Source organism: Harpegnathos saltator, unplaced genomic scaffold (genome assembly GCF_003227715.2).
Source record: "Harpegnathos saltator strain DR-91 unplaced genomic scaffold, Hsal_v8.6 scaffold720, whole genome shotgun sequence".
In the NCBI taxonomy this organism is placed as follows: domain Eukaryota; kingdom Metazoa; phylum Arthropoda; class Insecta; order Hymenoptera; family Formicidae; genus Harpegnathos; species Harpegnathos saltator.
In genome coordinates this window covers 138,288-151,018 of record NW_020230561.1, presented here as the reverse complement: position 1 = coordinate 151,018, position 12,731 = coordinate 138,288, and the positions used below count along the sequence as shown (strand labels likewise).

Below are 12,731 nucleotides of genomic sequence, written 5' to 3'. Positions count from 1 at the left end.
GTTTTCTTTATATCAATCGATTTATTCGTTACATTATTCCGTGCATAAAAATATTAAGATAAGATCTCCAAAAACTAAATATTTTACAAGATATTTTGTATTCTATTATATTTTATTAGGAGATCTTTTGTATTTAAACATAGGAAATAAGACACGAGTAGCGACGTATTGTTCTTCTTCTCGCTGTGTGCAGGAACTGGTTGCTATATCGAACTGCGTTGTAATCCGAGCGACTGCAATGCTTCTTTAATCATCCATGTCGGCGCGCGCCCACTCTTCAGATTTTTGTCATTAATAACTTGATAATCATCATAAATATTGTAAAACGGGACTTTTATGTTTATTTTAACCCGTTCCATGTCTCCACGAGCTCTGTAACAATTGTTCTAGGACACCCTGTATATTATACTTGCGTAACGACAGTGTTGTTATCGATTAGACCACGCTATAACACGAACAGATGAAATGCTCCTCCAATACTATCTCGGCATATGTTTATTCGTGAGATATTTGTCAGATATTTCTATAATTAATAACACGATAATTATTATAAATATCGTAAAACGATATAGGATTTTTATATTTGTCTTAATCTGCTTTATGTCTTCATGAAATCTTCGGACCGAATTATAAGACATCCTGTACGTACACACACACACACACACACATGCGTGCGCGCACACCCACATACAAAATTAGCCCTTTTTAAGGCTACTATAATATACAAATCCGACCGAGCAACCTCGTTGCGAAGTACATCAAATAATGTGAATGCCAGCGGTATGTCAATTTTGAAGCTTTATATCTTAGAAATAGCTCCTATAAAAGACCAAAGTAGGTAATATTTTGAAAACGTCTTGACAAGAGCTATAAGAATATGGAATGAAAAATAGAGGTTTCTATTTAAAAACTTCAAGTTAATTTTTACATGACTTTGACAAAACTCTTCAAGATCATACTGATATTACTACGTAATGCATTACTTGAAACCCTACAATTTTTGTCTGAAACATTTTTGTCTGCCGCACTCAATTTTCGAGATATTCGACTGGTATGGGTGATCTGTGACACCCTATGTATACAGGGTAGGCCATTTTAATCTACGCACTGAAATCTTTCAAAATCCATAAGTTTAAGACAAAAATGGTTCAGACGATAGTTATATGGTTTCGAAGGGGCCATAAAAAGGTATCATTGGTTTAACCTTGAAGAGTTATTTGAAGGTCACATGAAGGTCATGTTTAATTTTTTAAATGGAACACTATATTTTGTATTGCACATTTTTGTAGCTGACTTCGACGGCTTTCCAAAACACTATAATCAAATGTTTTTTCGTGAGGTACTTTCCGAGTTATAAAGCTTCAAAGCAGTATTTTGACTTTAATGCAAAAACACCAACCAATATCAACTAACGCATATACAAAGAAGTCGTGATGACGGCGATTCACTTAAACAATTTTGGGAGCGGTATACTTAAAATCGGATGGAAATCTTGGGGCCCTCGGAGTGTTTCAAACGACGTGACGGAGATCTTGCCGAGCGTTAAGTTAGCGTCTTTCCGAAGCGGAGATCTTGAGCACGAAAGACGATTTGCGCGAGAAGTAGGAGGGATCGCGACCGCGATTCACCGCTCTCAAAACAATTGGTGGAGTAGATCGTCCGACAATAACACCAATTTCAATGACGACGTATATTGACCGTAACGCACCGATGTCACTGGCTACGATGCACGAAAGTCGCGAGCGGCTGCGAGCGAAATACAGCAGGCGTACGCGATAAGGTAAAAAAAAGAACTGATTGCGACAATCCGCTCGATTACGCGATGCGAAAGGAATTGCTCGATCACCGTGAGCCTGTACGAAATCACGGCGGTTAGGCAACACGCAAAAGAAGTTGTTGATTGGTTGCCCGACATCGAATGATCTGCGGCAAGAAGAAATCACGCAAAAGGAGTGTGACAGACAGCAAAACACCGGAACACGAGCGAGCCACGTGCCGAGCGGTCACGAAATGGAAACACCGAAATTATAACCGTCACCGACAGCCCGAACACGCCGCTCGATCGAATCTCAAACAACCTTAAAATACGATATCTTGTATAATTGTCATGTTATGAGGTCAAGTTGACTTTTAGGGATCATTCCAAAGTCAAATCAACTTTTCATCCAAATCTCTGTAGTTATGCATGTTATGCATCAAAAAATTCGAATCATCCTACTTTTAGCTACTTTTATCCAGGAACAACGACGTGGACGCAGTAGAATTCTGTTCCCTTTGAGGTGTTTGATTAACGTGAGTCCCCTTACCTCTCACGAGTTGTCAGAAACATTTTTACAACAAATGCTCAAAAACGTTTCCATTTCCTCGAATATATAATTGTATCCTTCGATGAAAATGTTAAACAGTTTTCAATAATACAGCTTATGGTATGTTTCTGCAAGCTGTTGTAATTCTTCCCACCACGTCTTCTCTAGTGGTTGGTGCTTGTTCGTATACATTTTTCAAATACCTCCCTAAATAAAAGTCAGGAGAAGTAATGTCAGGAGATCATGCCGGCCATGCAACAGGCCCATCCTGTCCAATCCACTTGCCATTGAAGCGCCTATTTAGGTAAGCTCTGACATGTCTGGAATAGTGTGGTACAGCTCCATCTAATTGAATCCACATTCTTAGTCTTGTATACAAATCAACTTCTTCGAGTAATACTGGAAGTTCATCCCTCAGGAGAGCTAAGAAGTTCTCTCCGTTTATATTTTTCTCAAAAAAATATGGACCAATAAGATTGCTTGGGCCAATAAGCCATTGATGATACCACATCACACGTTGATGCTCCAACGATGTTGGTTGTCTATTTGTCTATGCCAATGGGGATTAGTATCTAACCAATAATGACAATTGTATCTATTAGGTTCTCTATTATTCTTAAATGTAGTTTCATCCAAGAACATAAGATAAAGCTGCGGTGAAATGTAGGTCCGGCGAGATAAAACAACGAATAGCGGCGTGTTGTCTTTCCTTTCGCCACGCATCGGCAACAGTTACTGGATCGACTGGGCCACGCTGAGGCCTGAGCAGCTGCAACGCTTCTCCAATCATCTATGTCGGCGCGCTCCCACTCCTCAGATTTCTGTCATTAATAACTCGATAATTATTACGAATCTCGCAAAACGGTATGGGACTTTTATGTTTGTCTTAACTAAATCTACCTTCACACTTCGGGTTGTAAACTTATAACCACCCACCCTGTATATTTATGTTGTGCGATCTGTAATTTAATTTGTAATTTATGTGTGTAATTTATGTAATATCTAAAATTTCATATTGAACTTATTTAATATTAGTTCTTTTAATATTAAATTCATATATCGATTCTGGAATCGATTAATGGTCGAATCTTTTTTTTTATAAATAGAACTATAAATTCGTTTACACTATACTTCCACGAAAAGCAACATCAAAGCTATATAGCAAATTATAATGTATAAGGAACATCCGCGAAGTGTGTCTCCGATTTCGACGAAACTTGACATATTTGTAGAGTAGTCAAAAATAAGAAATCTATATTTTTTATCGGCAATGACTCACGTTTAAGAGATAAAACTGCCCTTCAAAGTTGTATCCCCTTTATGCTATGAACTATTGCAGATAGGAAAAACTTCTTAAACAAAAATTGTACGGTTTTTTATGAAAAATAAAATAAGCTTGATTAAGATAAAAAAATATTTTTAACAATTAACAAAATAACCATGTCAAACTTAATTATTAATTTATCAAATTCATTATATAAATAAGAAAGTTAGTATATTTCATTCGAAATCCATCTATATATATTGTTTTATATTTAAATTATACGAACATTACAGTTTATAAGTGGAAGTGATACCATAAAGAAGGTACTCCCAAGTAACACTACCCAATTGTCATTCACTAATCGGAATGAAACTTTGCTCTCTTATAAAGCATTGAAAAATATTGAAAATCCATTTTTTTATTTTTGCTTAAAACGCTTTTTAACCCCTTGACTGTCGAAGGCAAATTGTACCTTGTGGGACAAAAATGCGTTAACACAAAGTAACACTGATGGTCATAAAACTCGATATTCTAAGATTTTTTGGTAATCCAAATATGATATCAAAATTTTTTAATTCAAAATGGCGGATCCAATATGGCGGATACTAATTTTAAAAAATCAACATATTTTCATAAAACTCGGTATCTTAAGATTTTTTTGGATCGTTGAATCCGAATATGATATATTGGGTGAGTGCAAAAGTTCGTGCGGAGTTTGTGAGTAAAAGTCACACAGTGATTAGGCAAACAAAAATCTTTATTCAATCAATGATATATTCTCCATCGTTTTCTATAATCTTTTCCCAACGTTCTGGCAGCATACGGATGCCTCGATCATAAAAACTGCGCGGTTTAGATTCGAAGAACGAAGAGACGCCGTTTTTTAAGACCTCCAAAGAGTCAAAGTTTTTTCCATTTAAATAATTTTGCAATGACCGGAACAAGTGATAGTCAGATGGTGCGATATCAGGAGAATACGGTGGATGCATTAAGACATCCCATTTCAGGCTCTTCAGTTTGCGCAGCGTGTTTTCGAAACGTTTTTCGAAACGTGTGGTCTGGCGTTGTCGTGATGAAAGACGACTCCCTTGCGATTTGACAAAATCGGACGTTTCTCTTTTATTTCTCGATTCAGATTGATTAATTGGCGACAGTACTTGTCCGAATCAATCGTTTCGCCAGCGGGGAGAAGCTCGAAATAGATTATGCCCTTGCAATCCCACCAAACAGAGAGCATCACCTTCATCGGGTGCAAACTGGCCTTTGGCATTGCGTCACCATGCTCACCTGATTGTTTCCATGTCCGTTTGCGCTGAACATTGTTGTAGAGGACCCATTTCTCATCGCCCGTCACTAGTCGATCCAAAAACGACTCGTTATTGAGCCGCCCGAGTAAAGAAACGGCTGCAGAAATTCGCTTGATTTTGTTCTTCTCGGTCAGCAAATGGGGCACCCATATATCGAGCTTCAAATCGAATCCCATCTTTTTTAAACGCCGAAAAGCGGTTGATCGGTCAACGTTTAGTGCTGTAGCAACTTCTTCTGTTGAAATTCATGGATTATTGAGCACTAAAGTACGCAAAACATCGTCATCAATGTCAGAAGGTCGACCAGAGCGTGGCTCGTCTTCAAGGTTAAATTCTCCGCGCCGAAATTTAGCAAACCATTTTTCCACAGTTCGTTTAGCTGGTGCTTCATCCTGAATGTTTTTTACGGCTGCGGCAACGTTTATTCCCTTCCGAAACTCGTAAAACATAACATGCCGTAAATGCACCTTATCGATACTCATTTTTAAAGTGATATTTCTCGAAGCAGTTTGTATGAAAACAAATGATTTTTTTTTTAATAACAGCTGAAGACGTCACCTTTCCAACGTTATATAATATGTAGATGGAAGTATTAATGACAACACTTTATGACACTTATAACTCCATCTATTGAAACTCCGCACGAACTTTTGCACTCACCCAATAAAAATTCTAAAATTATGATACCGAAAATTCATCCAATCAATAAAGGCAAGATTGAAAGTCTACCCAATCAATGAAGGCAAGATGGAGAGTTCATCCAGCCAATGAAAGCAAGATATGATGTACGTCGATTTATCAAGGGAATAATATAGTCTATACGGCCAACAAACTCAAGATAAAGTCTACTGGGAAAGATAAATAACCTATATAATTATTATTTCACATATACATGACAATAGTGTGGCAAATTTCCGTCTTGTGTTGCAAAAAAGTACTATATGCAGAGAGATTTTGTATACGATGCACGTTTTATTGCACTGCAAATTACAATCTGTTCCAACATTTTTAAAACAGTAATTAATAGGCATCTCACACTTATCTGGTTTATTTGAAATGTAACCGCTTTTCCATCAAGCATATTTAAACATGTTCCCGAAACGCGGGGGTGAAAACTGATTACATATTAGCGATTGAATTTTCAGAATATTGTTTCTTAAATGTAATCTTATAATTGTACAAAAGAATTAAATCTGAAAAATGCGTCAGAAAATTCATCCATAGCCTGAATATATGATATACACCCAGCAAACAATATTACATGTAACGTGCATGTTAGTTGTAATTTCCTACTCAACAATATAACTCTTATATAACACATGTGTATAACACATGTGTATAACACATGTGTTATATAACAGTTATATTGTTGAGTAGGAAATTACAACTAACATGCATGTTCTCATGCATTCTCATGCCGAATTCTCCGTTTGTTTCTTGCAAGACTATCAGTAAAGAAGATTTCAATATGCCATCTGCAGATATAATTGGTTGTATTGTGTAACTATGGGTTAAAGAATTTAGAAATTAAGCAACACATTCAACCTTTAATGATCCTTTTAAGGAAAGTGTATGACCAGCATATGTTTCGAGATTGAAACCCGATTGATCGGAATTATAGACATTGGTTTCTCTTATTACACGAATCTCTGATTTTACTTTGTTTACGAAGTTAGAAGCCTTTTGTGAGAGTCGATTCTACTTGACAACCGTGTTTGAGTCACAAAATTATTTATTTTTCTCGAAACGATTCCATGACGTATGTTAAAATTGTGCACCCATCTCGATAAAACCTTAAATAATTTGGAAGGCAATCCTCTTTAGCCTTCAATGCCCATCTTTTCAGATCTATTAGGTGTGTGAATTAATTCGGTCCATCTGGCGGTCAATTGCTGTACTATGTAATTTTCTAACCTCTAATGTTTGCAAAAGGCTTTATTTTTTAGTTTTGATATCTGGCAATAATATTCAGTTGATAAACGTTTGGATTTGTAACAATAACATCGTGTTTATCTGATTCGAAAATGTCGAAATTCGAGTCAAAAAAGCATCATTTCCGAGAAGTTCTCATTTTCTGTTTTCATTTGAAGAAAACAGCCGTTGAAGTTCATCGAATGCTCGTAGAAGCTTATGGTGAAAGTACTCCCACCGATAAATCATGCAAAGAATGGTTTCGACGTTTCAAAAATGATGATTTCAGTATCGATGATAAATCTCGTCCAGGTCAGCCGAAAAAGTTCGAGGACCTTGTATATAAGAAAGTAAGCAATAAGTGAATCTCCATGATATATGTTTCTAAGCCTCGTTTACATTTAAAAAAACAATATTTTCCATCTGATAGAATTAGAAGAGAGTTGTGTATTATGCGTGAGTTGTTACCTAACAACTATTAGAAGGTTGCAAGTTGCTATCTTTTGTGTTTTTTTAGGTATTTTTTTCAATAACAAAATATGTGAATACATCAATAAAAATATTTGCCCTCGGAAGCCATGACTTTCCCGGCAGAAGTTGAATTCCACGATGAAAGAACAGTCTGTCTTTTTAGCTAATCCATCCAGCAACCCAGTTTTTGACTTTTCCATAATTATGGAAATGTGTATCTTCTCGTGTTACATCGATCGGAACAGATGGTAATCGCTTGGGGCCAGGTCCGGAGAATATGTTGGATGCATTCTCCGGAGAACCTTCCATTCAGGAGAATTCCATCAGTGTTTGTTTCACGGCTATAGCAACATAGGGCCAAGCATTATTATGGAGAAGAATCACTTTTTGGCGATTTGATGCAATTGATGGTCGTTTTTGCATCAAATTATCATTCAAACGCTCCAATTGTTGTCGATAACATTCGGTGGTGACTGTTTTGTTCGATTTCAACAGTTCATAATATACGACACCCTCCATATCCCCCGAAATAAAGAGCATTGCTTTGTGACTGTGGATATTTCGCTTTGGTGTCTACGTTGATGGTTGACCAGGATCAACCCATGATTTTTTGCGTTTCAGGTTGTCGAAACAGATTCATTTTTCATCACCGATCATGATATCACAAGATATTTTTCTTTTATGTCTTGCAAATAAAGAAATCGAGATGTCCAAACGATTAGTAATGGCATTTTCGATTAATTCATGTGGCGGCCATTTCCCTTTTTTCTAGATCTTTCCTATGGCTTGTAAATGTCATGAAATGGTTGATTTATTGACTTCAAGCTGTTGAGCCAATTCTTTGAGTGTTTGAGTAGGGTTTTCTTCCAATAGAGCTTGCAATTGTTCATCTTTGAACATTTTTGATTGACCTGGCCATTGTTTGTCACGAACATCACAATCACTATTTTATAATCAAAACCAATCTCTACATACTGTTTTCAATAGGACAAATTCACCATAAGTTTTCGCAAACAATCGATGAGTTTCAGCTGTACTTTTTTTTTAATCAAATTAGTGTAGAAATACATATTGGAAAAACAATTTATCGCATTCCGTTGTAATTCGGTTATAGAAAACCAATTGTATAAGCAAAGGATGGCGTCTGATGACTGAATTTTAATAGGAAATGTTCACACTTCAAAATGACATTTGTCATTGCACACAGTATACACAGCTAGAGCCATCTACATATGAACAGCAACTTTCAATGCAACCTTATAATAAATGCACGATAGATGCGATATTAGCCGGATACAAAACCAAATAATGTTTCATTTGTCCTATTAAAGATAAAATACAGCCACGACGCTTATGTACGATTAAATTTCTTCCAATTATTTCACAAACTAATCTTTTGAAGAGATACGGGGGGAACAAAAGATATCAGTATACATGGTGAAGATACAAAATGTGAGTTCTGCAGTCATAAGCACTACACCTGTATCTGAACTCATTTAAGTAGCATTGCTTGGACATCTTAAAAATCTCAATTTATTTCGCTACTGGCGCTAATATTAATTTCATGTACAAAGCATATGAGGTATCATAAACAGTACAAAATTTCTGATGAATGTCCTTAGGACATTCTTAGGACGTAGAATGCCCTCGAAACATCCTTAGAACATTCTTCGGACGTTTGTGCTATTTGGTATGTCACATCTAAACGTTCAAGCACAACGTGTCCTTCGTGAATTTACGATAGACAAACACCGTTAATGTGTTCCATTATATAATTATTTTTATTTATATTTTTATTTGTATATTATAATTATTATTATTATGTTTTGAAATGAGTGCAGAAAAAGGGAAAATAAACCGGAAGGATATTGTGCGAGCTGAGAATCATGTCATGCGAAACATGACATGATAATACGTGGAAGGAAGACAAATGCAAACTCGGAAGATAGAACTCTCAGAATTATAAGCTGGTGATATTAATATTGGAAAAGTTGTCGGAACCTACCGAGACGATAAAGCGCACTCAGACATTCCTTGTGAAATCGCAGGACAACATAGACTCCGGTTTGCATTGCTTTTAAAGCAGAATATATAGTTTTATCATATTAGTTTGAATGAACCACAGTTTTTTTAAACGAGTCACAATTTAATATCAATTAAGAGCTAAATAATTCCTAATTTAAAGATGGCTCTTTATTATCAATATAGTATAGAGATGAGATTTCGACTCAGTGGGTATAAAAAGTATCTGAGAAATTTTGGACCAACCAATTTATAAAAGTAGAACAAGTGAAATTGAACAATAAAGTCATATAAAATGTTTCAAGAATCGTAATTATTGAGTTATTAATTAAAATGTTTGGGCCAATGAGCGCATGGGAAACGGTAGGCCGGATTCGATAGAAGTATAAAGATAATAAACAAAACAAATGACTTATTTCTGAATATTCGTAGTAAAGACAATCAATTAACTGTATGAAGCAAATCAATATACGAGATCCTTTGTTCGTCTTTAACGGCAAGACGCACTAACGCACCAGCTGTTCTATAATTATGCACTAAACACTCAGTTTTACGTAACTTTTGCACGTAAAATTACTTTTCTCGATGAATGTCATGCACGCCCGAGAAATCGTTCCGCATAAATGCGAGCTGTCGCATTTTCATCCGCCGGTTCGTAAGCGATAATCATATTGGTGTACTTCTCTGGAGCAAATTTCATTTTTTGTTGCGGAGGAGCACAACGCATATCAAACAATTTCACGCGACTGAAGACGTATCCGTCGAATTATTGTCGTAGACGTAATCATAAACAAAAGATGTTTACAGTATCTTGCGACCTACATATATCCGCGCGAAATTGTTTTCTCGATATCCGTTGAGAAAAGTGATTATACATATAGTGCAAAAGTTATATGAAACTGGGTGTTTAGTGCATAACTATAGAATAGCTGGTGCGTTTTGTCGTACGTCTTGTCGTTGAAAACGAGGAAAGGATCTCCTGTGTTGACTCACTTCATATAATCAACTGATTGTCTTTGCTACGAATATTCAGAAATAAGTCAATTGTCTTGTCTATTGTCTTTATACTTCTGTCCGACCTACCATTTCTCGCGTGCTCATTCCTTCAGACATTTTAATTAATAACTCAATAAGTATTACGATTCTTGGAAAAGAACTTCCGCAAAAAGGGTCGATTTTTTGCTTGTTTTTCAGTTCTCGATTTTGCAATCGAATTTTATGCCAAAAGATAGTTCATGATGCGACATTAATTACAGAAAAGTTTTACGTTGAGCATACGATTGGTTTCAAAGATGTAGAGGGTCAAAGTGGTCACTACCTGCAAAGAAAATATGACACTAATAACGCTTTATCGCACGAATTTTTGTAAAATTCGGTATCTATGGGTTCTTTGAGTTGCTGATTATGAATCTGATGTCAGATTTAAAAAATTCAAGATAGCAGGTGCAACATGGCAGACACACATAGTGAAATCATTCACTTTTATCGGAACTTATGTTGTTCCGGTTGTTATGTTGTGGTTTTTTTTTTGGCTAGCTGATTGCGAATTTTCTATTAGGTTTTCGAAAGTAATTTTTTCAACCATAATTTTTGAGTGGAAAAAATATTTTTTTTATTGTTTTTTCATAAAAAAATATAAAATTCAAATTGATACGTTACATGACACATAAAGGATAACATGATAGTTTTATTTATTATATCTAGAAGCTTTTTCATTGCAGACGTGCTTTTTCATTGGAGTTTCCATGACTCTTTATAATTACATATCATTATATCCAATAATATAAAAGTTATCTAAAAATTCAGTTCTGAAGTTATCAGTTTTAAAGTATTGAATATTATAATTAGAGAAAAACACTACATTCTTTATCAAACAAGAATGTTTAATTCTTCACAAAAAATGAAAACTCTCCGAAATAGTTGAAGGTGCTCATGACATTTCATTTGTTTCCGTACAACGTGATACAGTGCGTCGCTTGTGTGTTTCCTACCAGGTTTCCGAATTGGCACTGTTTTGCTTTGATACTGTTTGCCTTTTCTCAGCAACTTGTAATCGATATTATTGCGAATTGATCATTTTGAAGAGAAATAAGCAATCTATTCTTATCAGCTCTTGTATAATTACATCACTTTAAGTTGATTATTTTTTACTTTGTATTAATTTTCTTTATCTCGATTTAGTTTCTTGTCTTTTATCATTACTATCTTCTATAGTTGAAAATTTTTTTTAATCATTAGTTGATTAAAATTTTTTAAACACTTAATCTTTTGACGCATTTTTCTTAGCTCAACCATGCCTTTCACCGTTTACTTAGGTTGCAAAGAAAAAGAAGCAAACATGACAAGTTCTATTCTATTGAGAATATTTCAAATCCATTGGTTGTTATTAACAATTTACAAGGATTTATAACGCGAAGAAACGGAAATTAAATGAAATCGACAGTATTCCAGCAAAAACTAAAATCTGTAAAACGTGCTACAAATTAAGTAAAGCACCACACGTCTCAACCAATATCGATCCTAATGAACCTGACTTATCAATCCATAGAAAAGGACTCAGTTCTCACAATCGATGCACGAATATATTTTCTTGCAAGAATATAGATAACTTAGTTTTGATTCCAAAGAAAATTCGCTATGATCTAGTCATAAACTACAAATTCTTTGTTCCACATTATGCTCGCATGTATAATGAACATGTAGGCGTTAGTAACTACTGGCCACTCGTCAAACAAGGGTAAAAAGTTATACCTGAAGAACAAATATTAATTAGTGATCTTATGTACGAATATTTCCAAGGATCAAAAACAGAAAAATAAGTGGTCTTTGATATGGACAAGTTCGATTTTATTGATAATGATACATTTAAAACTTGGTTTGCTTATAATAAAAATCAATTCAAATAAATCTGCAGCTTTATTGAGATAAATAATCCGAAATATGTAGGTGTTCTCTTGTGTAAGTTACGTACTTCTCTCTCCAATAAACAATTATAATAGCTTTTTTGTTTGGAGTTAGCGAACGAACGATTGCTAATTATATGTATTTAGCAAGAAAAGATCTACTCGAGAATTTAGTTCCGAAATTCGTTAACAACAACAATCGTTCAGTATTAATCAATCACAATATTCCTATGGCGGAAATGCTCTTCGATATTTTGGATAATAAAGCTTGCAGTATATTTGACGCTACTTATAAACTCGCATAAAAATCAAAGAATTTTTCAGGACAAAAGCAATTGTGGAGTGAACAAAAAAATGCCACTCGTAAAACCTATGGTAGGATGTACACCTGATGGTAGGGTACTTTTTGTTCTTGGGCCATTTGATGCAAATCACAATGATGTGACTATATTAAAAGATTGCTTTAACAAGTTTGAAGATAAAATGAACACAATTCATGAAGACGACGTCATTTTGGTTGATCGAGGTTTTCGAGACGTTATAAAGT

The 12,731-nt window shown here is 35.1% G+C and overlaps 1 protein-coding gene across 4 annotated transcripts in view; it reads right to left on the bottom strand.

Moving 5' to 3' along the window:
• The window catches only part of Tusp (WD40 superfamily protein Tusp), an 86,005-nt gene that overhangs the window by 66,174 nt on the left and 7,100 nt on the right, over nt 1–12,731 (bottom strand). The window contains exon 2 of one of the 4 annotated variants that reach the window (XM_025305880.1): nt 9,265–9,333. The exons of 2 other annotated variants lie outside the window; for them this stretch is intronic. The gene's annotated coding sequence lies outside the window, so the exon portion shown is untranslated. Of the gene's footprint in view, nt 1–1,473; nt 2,113–9,264; nt 9,334–12,731 lie in introns of those variants that run through there. One more of the 4 variants, XM_025305881.1, reaches the window with a different exon arrangement.